The sequence below is a fragment of the Peromyscus maniculatus genome, chromosome 2 (assembly GCF_049852395.1).
Source record: "Peromyscus maniculatus bairdii isolate BWxNUB_F1_BW_parent chromosome 2, HU_Pman_BW_mat_3.1, whole genome shotgun sequence".
NCBI classification, from domain to species: domain Eukaryota; kingdom Metazoa; phylum Chordata; class Mammalia; order Rodentia; family Cricetidae; genus Peromyscus; species Peromyscus maniculatus.
In genome coordinates this window covers 79,646,979-79,659,080 of record NC_134853.1, presented here as the reverse complement: position 1 = coordinate 79,659,080, position 12,102 = coordinate 79,646,979, and the positions used below count along the sequence as shown (strand labels likewise).

The window sequence follows — 12,102 nt, the reverse complement described above, 5'->3', positions numbered from 1 at the left end:
ATTTCCTCCCTGCCTTATTGATGTCACCTGACTATGGGATGCGACATTTCTCACCCACGCTGTAAAGACTATTTTGACCGTGGCCCTGAAACAGAGCATTTGGGAGATTTCATCACTCAGATGTCACCAGAGCCCATTGCAGAGCCCGACACCCAGTCATAGCTTAGTCAAACATATTTCTAATAGCTATCCATACTGAATTCAGAAACCGTGCAGGCCCCAGATGAGAAGAAGCCAGACCTGTTCATATGCTGACAGTCATCCACAAGACAAATGCTATTAATATCTACAATGTACAGGTGAGCCGGGGAAACCTAGGGAGGCCCAGAGAAGGGGACTCTCGGAAGGAGAAGCAGGCAAGACTCAAACGTTGGTATTAGGATCCCAAAGTAACCAAGACTCTGAACCAGGTGTGTGCAAGCTGTAGCCTGTGGGCTAGAGCCTGTCTGCCGCCTATTTCATGAATAGTTTTCCTGAAACATGGCCACCGTGGTTCACTTTCATTAGATGTGGCACAGTGGCATTATACTGCACAATGGCCAAGCTGAGTGGCTACAACAGAAACAAGGGAGTCTCACCGGGTGTTTATTACTAGCCTTGCCCAGAAAGTGTCCACAGCCTGGAAGGGTAGGTCACCTCTATAATCAGAGCACCCAGAAGGCGGAGGCAGGAAGACTGCCCTAAGTTCAAGGCCAGCTTCAGGTACAGAGTAAGACAGTGTCAAAATGAAAGGAGGGGACCGGCAGGATGGCTCAGAGGTTAAAAGTGCTGCCAAAAGACTAAGAGTATCCGCTCGGCCTCTTAGAGTATCCGCACAACCTCTTAGAGTATCCGCACGACCTCTTAGGGTATCCGCACGACCTCTTAGAGTATCCGCACGACCTCTTAGGGTATCCGCAGGACCTCTTAGGGTATCCGCTCGGGCTCTTAGGGTATCCGCTCTGGCTCTTAGGGTATCCGCTCGACCTCTTAATCCGCACGACCTCTTAGAGTATCCGCTCGGCCTCTTAGAGTATCCGCACAACCTCTTAGAGTATCTGCTCGACCTCTTAGAGTATCCGCTCGACCTCTTAGAGTATCCGCTCGACCTCTTAGAGTATCCGCAGGACCTCTTAGGCTATCTGCTCGACCTCTTAGAGTCTCTTAGGGTATCTGCTTGACCTCTTAGAGTATCTGCTCGACCTCTTAGCTCCATGACGTAGAAAGAGAAAACGGGTTCCCGAATGTTGAAAGTTGACCTCCGACCTCCAAAGGAGCATATGACACATGCATGTACCCACAAATATACGGAAAATGAATAAACAAATGCATTCTTTAAAGCTTTTAAAGAAGAAGGGGTGGAGCGGAATGGAGGAAGGAAGGAAGGAAGGAAGGAAGGAAGGAAGGAAGGAAGGAAGGAAGGAAGGAAGGAAGGAAGGAAGGACATTGTCCACACATGCTATTAGCCACAATTCTAAATTGCCATAAGTTCACTGCTTTCCAGAGTAGGGAAAGCACCATTTTTTAACATATATACAAAAGACACATGGAATGCTAGAGAGGAACTTGGTGGCTTTATCGCTAAGTGGCCAGAGAAGTTATTTAAAAGGACATTAAGCTGAGATCTGAATGACAAGAAACCAGTCTTGGAGGAGTGAAGGCCCTGGATGGTACCATGATCCAGAGAGGCACAGGAAGCCAGCATGATTCTGCCCTGGAGAAGTTCCAGAAAACATGTGATTAGGTAAGTTCAGCGGGCCCAGAGAAGACCTGGATCCCCTCTCCCTTCCCTGGCAGGTCCCATTCCTGTGAGCTGTCAAGTTTGCTGTCGCTGTAGACCTCCTGGGACTAGCACGGTCAGCAGTAATAACAGACGTAATGGAAAAGCCCTCGGCAACACGAAGGGCAGCCCCAAAGCAGATGGCTGCCCCTGACGTGTGTACTGAAGTGAGCTAGAAGGTCCGTGGCACTAGAGAACTCTAGGGCCTGGGAGCCAGCAGCAAGGCAGCAGCTCCGGCCAGAGAAGCCTGGCACTCCCTCCCAGCCAGGCTGAGTCATCATTCAGCCTTTCTGGGCTGGGGAGCCTCTTCTTCACATGGCCCATAGAAAAGGTGGCTGGGAATGGGAGGCCCTGAGGACCTGGAGTAAAGCACCAAAAACGTCCATGTGGATAGTGACCTAATTTGCCAGGCAAACATGAACAGGAGGCAATGAGCTGAACGGAAGACCTGGGAGGGGAGGCAGTGGGAACGTGGGTGCACCGATAGAGGGGGTCAGGAAGCAAAAGAGGGAATGCCTGGGTGATGTGACAAAACAGGTTTCTAACTGTCCTTCACGGGGCTCCTTCCTCTTTTCCTTAATGCTAAGCAGCTGTTCCTGTGGCTGGCTTGTCCCCTCTGGAAGGATTGGAAAAAAAAAAAAATGAGTGAATGGTGCCAGATAAAAGACCTGCAGCCCAGCAGGCCAGGCTGGCTGCATGATAGCATCACTTATTAACCAGGTTAATCTCCCGTCTCTCAAACAGAATACCACCTCCCACAAAACTCACTTCAAAAGTTATAAGGACCAGGAATCATTATGAGCAGAGAGCAGGGGAGCCAGCACTCAAAAAGGAGGGAATTCCGGTCATCAGACTCAGCGGTGAGTGCCTCTGCCTGCTGAGCCATCCCATTGGCCCAAAGGCTATTGCTTTATATAATTAATACAAGCTAGTAATTATTTAAAGCGCATGATGTGAAAGCCTCAGGTTTTATATGGCAGACAAATGTGGGTTCGAATCCAAGCTATTCCTATTCAGATTTCTTTCAATTGGGGGCTGGGTATATAGCTTAGTGGTAGAATGCTTACCTGGTGTGTGTGAGGCCCTGAGCTCCATCTTCGGCACTGAATGAAGAACACAAAACACAAAAACTTGAATTGAGGCTGATAATACTAGTAGGTAGGAGGCTGAGGCAGGGGGATCATGAGTTTGAGGCCAGCCTGGACTATAGAGCAAAATGTTGTCTGAAAGAAAGGAAGAAAGAAAGAAAGAAAGGAAGGAAGGAAGGAAGGAAGGAAGGAAGGAAGGAAGAAAGAAAGAAAGAAAGAAAGAAAGAAAGAAAGAAAGAAAGAAAGAAAGAAAGAAAGAAAGAAAGAAAGAAAGAAAGGAAGGAAGAAAGAAAGGCAGGAAGGCAGGAATCCAGGAAGGCAGGAAGGAAGGAAGGAAGGAAGGAAGGAAGGAAGGAAGGAAGGAAGGAAGGAAGGAAGGAAGACAAAGGCAAAATTAAAATAGCAATAAAAGCTAGTCTTTTGGCCCTGGGGAAAGAGTTCACATCTATGGTGTTGATTCAAACTGCCCTCCAGTCTGGGACTTTGCTTCTCTCGGGAACCCCTATATTAATTGAGAATATCACAACCCAGGGTAGATTACTGCCTTGCTTGCTGCCATGTCCAGTCGTGTGAGGTTCTAACCAATGAGATACAGCTAGGAAAGGTAATTAGAACATCTAGGAAAGGTGTTTCAAGTGTGTTCGGGAGAAGTGTGAAAGGGATTCCTGCTTTCTGGGGTGCAGATACCATGGCTGGACCTCAAGCAAGCATCTTGGAGCATGGGATGACCTTGCGCATAGCAGCACAGCCCTAGAAACCTGAACCCTTGACACTACATCACCCACTAATCCCAGAGCAGATTGCTTCTGGCTAGAAGATGGGGTGAGGATGAGGAGGAGAACTTCTCCAGCTAATATAAATAACATTGGTTAAGAATTTGGATGGTGTGATTTTCAAATGTTGCTGAAATGGATCCAATACTTAGTGGCCAGATTTCAGCCTGTGCGGTTTGCCTTCTTCTCAGTTTCCTACTACCTCAAGACATGTCACTCTGGCACTGCCTCCCATACCACCAGCCCCTCTTCCTTCAGTTCTGTTTCTCCTTCAGTGAGGTCACATGTCCTACAGGATGCTCTCAGGGTTCACTCACAGTTAGGTGGCTGGAAAGTCAGAAGCAGAAACAGCTTGATCCACGCAAGAGGATGAAAAGGTTTCCAAGGGCAGGCCCAAGTATGTCTATGGACTAAGTCTAGCTGGGTGATTGAATACCAGTACCCTCAAAAGAAATCCATGTTTGCTTGTCCAGTGCGTGGCTGATGGGATGCTGCCTCCAGTGGACACTATGTCCTAGACAATAGGCCTGAGAAAAGAAGAGACCCATCCTGAAGAAACAGGATCCTGTATTCAAATGAGGACAAAGCAGGAGAAGGATTCACTCACTTAGTAAACACTTATTGAGATTTACTGTGTAGCTGGCATGAAAGAACAGCCAATGGATGGGAGAGGACCAGACTGGGAACTGGTCCTTTGTCTGCCTACATAGCAGGCAAATATGTATCTTTGTCCCAGCAGTCCCCAAGGAGTCCAGCATCCCCATCCCAAATTCATCTAGATACTTCAGTCCTATCAGAGGCAGGGTCACAGGGCTCACAGATGGACTTGAATGTTGTAAAGCTAGCCACAGGCAGGCAGTGGTCAGCAATAGTTGACAACGACCCATGATTTCCTGCGTAGTCATCAAGGGTGGGTCCTGATTACGAGGCCACTCTTCTCCTGAGCCCAGTATGGTTATCGTTAACACAGCATCAGGCCAGGAGAGAAGTCCAGAGAAAGGGCACTTGCCTGAGAAGTCAGAGGCCTTGAGTTTGGCTACCAGTGCTGGCTCTGAGAAGAAACGCTGATCGGCTCTCTGCACAGTGGTGTTACTTCCAACTAATGCTGCATGCTGTATGTTTCTGTAACATGGGAATTGCTACCATATTCATTTGGTGCTGGGAGGATAAGTGTTCTGTATGGGGGTAAAGAAAGAGAAAAATAAGGACGAGGAGAGATGGATGCTCTCATTCAGCTAACACCCTGGGACTCTGCCCTAACTATCCCTGAAAGGCCTTGTCTACTTATTTTTCCATATTTTCTTGGTTTTATCTTTTTTTTTTTATTTTGAGATGGAGGTCTCACGTACCCCAGGCTGGCCTCAAACTAACTATATAGCTTAAAATGATCTTGAACTACTGATCATCTTGCCTCTGCCTCCCAAGTGTGAGATTACAGACATGTGCCACTGCGCCCAGTTTACGAGTGCTAGGAATTGAACTCACTAGGAATTGACCTTGTGCCCACTAGACAAGTCATTAACCAACTATACTACATCTCCAGCCCGTTTTTTATCCCTTTAAAGCTGTGAGGAAACATGTGCAACATGCCCCACTCATTCTGGGCCTGGGCTCCCTATTCAGCCAGTACAGGGTGGTCCACATGGATCCAGTAATTCTGTCTCCATCGAGAGAGGCCCATCGAGTTCCAAACTGAAGGGCGGCCTGCACTTCCATTCAGGGGGTGCAGTAGCCTGCTTTTACACACAGTGCGTTTAGCAGCCAATAATCTCAGGTGACCGGGCTGTCCGCACGTTACCAGCTAGGCAGAGCACTCAGCCCCGACCAGGCCAGACCAGGTGTGGAACACAGGCAGCAGGAAGGGCATGGGCGATCAAGGCCCGAATTCCAGCCTTACTCACCCACTGCAGCCAATCCCGGAGCCAACTGTGTCTGGGAGCCTTGTTAAGTCTGTTTTATAACGTTCTTTTGACAAGTGAGGCCTTTAAAACATGTTTCCTCATTGTGTGAGGGTGAAGTTCAGTCCAAACATTTGTCTGCAGACGACACCACCAGGTGGACGATAGCCAGGAGACCTTCATAAACTCCGCTCACACCCTTGTGCCCCTGGCAGGACATGCTTGTTCAAGAAACCCTGTTAGTGGTGCTGTGAGGAATAAGAACCTAAAACAAAGAGTGGATGTAACCCACTGTCCCCCAAACCCCTGGGCTGTCTCTACCTTCTGTAGCTTTAACCTCAAAAATCCAGTGTTAGCATCCAAGCTTTCTGAAAGGAAGATTAGAGTTGATGTACCACCCAGCTAGATGGGGTTAGTCAGTGTTCCGATTCTGACCCACCTGATACCAAGCCTACACTCATTGTCTTCCACCAGCCATCTGAAAATAAGTGTGTGTGTGTGTGTGTGTGTGTGTGTGTGTGTGTGTGTGTGTGTGTGTGTGTGTGTGTGTTCACATGTTCATGTGTGGGAGTGAATGTGGAGGCCAGATGACAACTTTGGGTGCCATTCCTCAGGTACTCCCCACCTTATTTTTTCAAGACAAGGTCTCTCATTGGCCTGCAACTCACCAATCTGGCTAGATGACCAGCGAGCCCCATACATTTACCTATCTGTCTCCCCAGCACCGGGATTACAGTGTGTAGCACCAAAGGTGGCTTTTTTACATGAATTCTAGGGTTCAAACTCAGGTCCTTGTGCTTATAAATCAAGCATTTTCCCAAATGAGCGATCTTTCCGACCCTTCGACCCATGTATAAAGGCTGGAGTAAGCACATGCTCTCTAAAGCTCCAAAGGATATCTATCAGTCCCTTACACAGCAGAGCCTCATCTTGGAACTGCATGTGATTAAGGGAGCTAGATCAGGGTCAAATGGAAACTTCTAGGGGTACTCACCTTGTGGTAACTGGACAACAAGCTTTAAAACCTTGCTTGTGGTGTTCCTTTTGGACAGATCAGGTGAGCTAGGTCCCCTCGTGCTCCTGAGGCCTGCTGGAGTTCACATAGTCCGAAAGGAAAGCAGCATCAAGGTCAAGGGGAAATCCACCTCCCCATGACCTCCAGTGGGGAGATTCCTTAAGCACACCTGACTCAGGGTGTTAGTTACTTCTCTAGCTGCTGTGAACCTGACAAAGAACACTTAAAGGAAGAAGGGCTCATTGGCTCACAGTTTGAGGATGCTGTCCATCACCGAGGGGAACGTGTGGGAGCAGGAGTATTAGGCAGGTGTTCACACTGTGTCTGTAGTCGGGAGGCAGAGCGTGGCGAACACTGATGCTTAGCTCACCTTCTCCTCTCTGTAGAGTCAGGGTCCCTGGCCCATGGAATGATGCTGCCCACAGTTAGAGTGGGTCTTCCTACCTCAACTAACTCAGTCTAGGAATCTCTCCCAGACATGCAGGTGACAAGCTGACAACAATATTAGCCATCACTTGGAATCAATGCCTACCTTAGAGGGTGAAAGTCAGGCTTCTCGGAGCAAAACATAGATGTTTCACACACTGGTGAGTCCTCTCAGGCAAGCATCTTTTACCTAGTCTTCATCTCCTGCCTTTGGCCAGTACTCAGCCGTTTCTTGCCTATCCCCACATCTCTGGAGAAGAGCCCTATTGGCAAATCAAAATGTTAAGTTAGAAAGGGGTAGATACCAGTCACAGGTTCAGTCTTCTCTATTTGCCACAGACTGTTGTCCTGGGAGGTAAGGGGTTAAACATTTTCTATGTGTGCTTATTGCATGTTGAGGCCAGAACTTCATGGATCTGCAACATTATATTATGCCAGAGATATGACGGGCCTGTAGCTCATCCCCCACTGACTTGAAACACCAGCTGTCTTAGGGTTTTTATTGCCAGGAAGATACACCATGACCATGGCAACTCTTATAAAGAAAATATTTCAGAGGTTCAGTCCGTTATCATCATGATAGGGAGCTTGGTGGCATGATAGGGAGTAGACATGGTCCTGGAGAAATAGCTGAGAGTCCTACATCTTGCAGACAACAGGAAGTCAACTGAGACACTGAGTGGTATTCCGAGTATAAGAAACCTCAAAGCCCAGCCCCACAGGGACACACTTCCTCTAACAAGGCCATACCCACTCCAGCAAAGCCACACCTCCTAACAGTGCCACTCCCTATGAGATGATGGGGGCCAATTACATCCAAACTACCACAGCAGCCCAAATGCATAACTCCAGGAACAGGGTGATCACGCCCTGCCAAAATAACCCACCCACACCTTATCTCACTTCTGATGAAGGAGGGTTTCCCTTACATTGACCCACAACTTCTACCATTAGGCATGCATGTGCCCTGAAGACCCATGGAATCCATCTGCTTTCTCTTCCTAGGGTAGAAATTTTCCAGGTTCTAGCCTCCCACTCCCTTCCTTCCTCTAGAGGAGTGGTTCTCTACCTTCCTAATCCTTCCTGAATCTTTAATATAGTTCCTCATGTTGTAGTGACTCCAACCATAAAATTATTTTTGTTGCTACTTAATTGTAATTTTGCCACTGTTATGAATCATAATGTAAATATCTGTATTTTCTGGTGGTCTTAGGTGACCCTGTGAAAGGGATGGTCAACATCCCCAGGAGGTCATGGCCCCCAGGTTGAGAACTACTGCTCTAGATGCAATTCTAGCTTCTTCTGAGCCCAAGACTTCAGGGTCCCTTCTAGCTTGATCATCTATTCCCATTTCTGTCACCTCTAGAGCAATGGGCAGAATTTCTGTTTGGCTCCAACAAGCATAAATTACAAGTTAGACTCTCAGAACCAGAGGTCCTTATAGACCATGTAGGAATGTCTACCTTACAGATGAGATGTGTAATCATGTACGCAAGTGCTCTGATGCCCAGGAGAACACAACCACATTTGTTCACAACAATAAACAATATCATCATTGTTGTTCTTGTTTTCACAGGATGAACTCATGGTAGACTTCCTTGGTCTAGGAATTTTGATCAATGATGTCAATATTAATCTTGGAATTCCTCCTGGTAAACAAGTCAGTAAAAAAATTTTAAATAATAAATAAATAAAGGAAATCCTTAGAAACAGCAAGTGCAGTAGTGGTTGCCAGAGGCTGGGAAGAGGAGAGAAGGATGAGTGATTGCTAGTGGGTATAAGGCTTCCTTGGGGGCTGTTAAAATGTCCTGAAACTTGAGCTCAGTGATGGTTGTGTAACTCTTCGAATGTGCTAACAACCACGGAAGTGTGGGTTTGCAAAGGATGATCGTATGGTGTGTGAATTGTAAGTCAATAAATCTACAATTTCTGAAAAGTCAAGGGATCCGGTCAAGTATCCCCAACTTTCTTCAGCTCCATTGCCTATTCTCAGTCTTTGGCTCAACAGGGAGCAGCAGCTACTGCTAAAGAACCCTTGAAGAATCTGTCTTGGACTCTTTAAACTTCTTATTCTAAGAAGTATGTTTTCAGCATTCTAAAAACAAAACAAAACACACACACAACCAGACAAACAGATAAACACCCCCCCACAGCTTGTTTTAGTTAAAGATGTAAACCCCCAGGCTGACACTTGAAAGCACTTAGAGTCAGCACCATAAGCAATTACCTTCCCCAGCCTTCCCGAGATCTCTAGGGTAGTGGTTCTCAAGCTTCAGCATCCATCAGCATCACCTTGAAGGCCTGTTAGGACAGATTGCTGGGCTCCACCTTCCGAGATTCTGGTTCAAAGGGCCAAGCTTCCAGGTGAATGCCTGCAGAGGGGTATGGGAACCGCTCTCCACACTTGGCCAAACACTGCTAGAAGGAAGTATTTACCCATTTTACAAATGGGGAAACTGACCCTTAGAACGATTCAATAAATAACCTAGATCACATGATGTTGCAGGCACTGCTGAAAGAGAGCCCAGCTTCATCTTTCAGATCTCTTTCCTCTTGCTGCTCTTAGAAGCCAGAAACACTCATCACCCCTTTCAACACTTTTTCTTTCTTTCTCTCTTTCTTTCTTTCTTTCTTTCTTTCTTTCTTTCTTTCTTTCTTTCTTTCTTTCTTTCTTTCTTTCTTTCTTTCTTTCTTTTTCTTTCTTTCTTCCTTCCTTCTTTCCTTCCTTCCTTCCTTCCTTCCTTTCTTTCTCTCTCTCTTTTCTTTCTTTTGTACATCCTTCCTTTCATTCTTCTCTCTCTCTCTCTCTCTCTCTCTCTCTCTCTCTCTCTCTCTTTCAGCTTGGCTGGGCATGCGATTCCAGTTGGTAGGCTATTTTACTTCAGATGCAGACCTGATGCTAAGTGTGTCCCTCCTTCCCTGCCAGCAACATGTTAGAGATACAGCAGTCAGCCTTCATTGTCAATGCGGCTGGATTTAGGAGACATATCTCTGGGCATGTCTGTGAGAGTGTTTCCACAGAGGTTTGACTGAAGAGGGCAGACCCACCCTGCATGTGGGCATTATCTCAAAGAATACAGTCTCAGACAATAAAAAGGAAAAGGAGGAAGCCACCAGGGTTCCCAAACCATGATTGATTCTACGCTCTCAAACTTGGAGCCAAGATGAATTCTTCCTCTTTATTTTTTTTTGGGGGGGTGGGAGGAGGGGTCAGGAATTTCAACCTTACAAAGGACTTCTTGCTATACATGAAAAAATCAAGCCCTATTAGTTCGCATGCCAGTCAATCATTCTGCTGACAGGTGGATAGATGGATGGAAGATCTGTATGAGGACCAAGTTTTATGCCTAAGTCTATCTAACCTCAGGCTTTTCTTTTTTCTTTCTTTTTTTTCAAAGTATAGCATGTATATCTACAAAGTTTTCTACATCCAATTTTTTGAAACCATACAGCCACTGGAAATAGAATTTTGGACTGTGAAGTAGTCAACACTTCCTAGCAAATCTCTTAACTTCCTTGTAATTGTGCACCCCCCCCAACAACCCCACCCCAAAGGGAAGTGGCTTGAGTAATTAGCCTCAATCTCAAGCAAGGGAATTGGGTGTGGTTGAATCTAACCAATGTCCTGTGAGTGACCCAGGCAAGCATATGTTTTTAGCCAGAACTTCTCTACTCAAAGCATGGTGTGCCACCATCACCACCAGCAGTGACAGCACCTGGGAGCTGATTAGATGCACAGAATCTTCCATCCATCCCATCCCATTCTGGTCCACATGAATCAAAATCTGCCCACTAACAAGATCCTCAGGGGCTTCATTTGCTCATTAAAGTTGAGAAGTGGTGTTCTAGTTCAGTGGTTCCTAGGACTGGGTGAGCATTAAAATCACCTGGAAATCTATAAAGAGCAAAAAAACAGAGATCTGGTTCTCATCCCAGACTTAATGAAGCAAAACGTTGCCTGGGAAGAACAAGAAACCACATCACCACCTTGTTTTATTTTTACATTACTTTTCTCAAGGATCATGTTGAGAAACTGATTAAAGTTATAGCTCTTCCCCCAGAGTGTTGCATGTCTATCTACATTCAATTTCATTGTTTCAGGTCACTGACATCCATCTAAAGACCTCTTAGGACCTGAGATCTCCAAAATAGGAGATCTCTACATGTCTCAGCAGTTATAAAAATGCACTCCAGAGCCTAATAAGAAGAGGCAGTCCAGCTCCTGTGAGCTGGGTGAGCCCCACTTAGTTCTCACCTGTAGATGATTTATGTAACCTGCTGGAGTCCAGGCTCATGACTCAGCAGCTCATGCAGAGAGCACAGCTTAGTGCGTGCTGGACCTCCTATCAGCCCACATTATACAACTATTCATTTCATTTTCACCAAATTAGCCTAATTCACATGGAAGAGGACTTCCTGTTTAGCCACTACTCACAAGGATGACACCGAGGCAGGTGTCTCATTGAATTAAGTGGGGATTTTGAAAACTGCATGCAGGACACATCAAAAACAAATTATTACAAAGGACAAGGATTATAGCTTCCCCAACCAACTGAACAAGCTTAATATACTTCTACCTATATATATTTCTTACATCACACTCATTCAGTATCTTATTATGCCATTGGTGGATTGCTCTAGAAATAAGATGCAGGATCCTGGAAGCAAATGACAGATTTTTCATCACTGTATTACTTTACCTAAACCTAGCTATCATAAAACCTGCTACAAAGAAGGCACTGAAGAGATAATTTGGAGACTAAAGATGGTGGGTGGATAAATGAATTGATGGGTTCATTGGGGGTAAGTGGTCCATAGGTGGATGGAAGGATGATGGATAGATGGATGGGTGATGAGTTGGTGGAGGATGATGGATAGATGGATGGATGAGATGGATGAGTTAGGTGTATAGGTAAGAAATAGGCAGATTGTAGATGAATAAATATAAAAGTGAATGAGTGGATGGACAGATTGGTAGAAAAAAATGGATGGATAGATGGATTGGTGAATGAGTTTGTGGGTGGATGGAAGGTGAATGAATAAATGGATAGCTATGTAGGTGAGTGGATAGATGAATAGGTGACTCATGAATAAAGGGAGAGATGGGTAAATGGGTTGGTGGTTAGATGAAAATGGGTAATTT

General features: G+C 46.0%; 1 long non-coding RNA gene across 1 annotated transcript; it reads right to left on the bottom strand.

Moving 5' to 3' along the window:
• Positions 1–6,512: 6,512 nt before the first annotated feature.
• On the bottom strand, positions 6,513–9,377 carry LOC121827585 (uncharacterized). Its single transcript, XR_006069890.2, has 3 exons — positions 9,187–9,377; positions 7,066–7,222; positions 6,513–6,608 (listed from the first exon to the last, which is right to left on the bottom strand). It is a non-coding gene; the product is annotated as an uncharacterized LOC121827585 (long non-coding RNA).
• Positions 9,378–12,102: the final 2,725 nt, after the last annotated feature.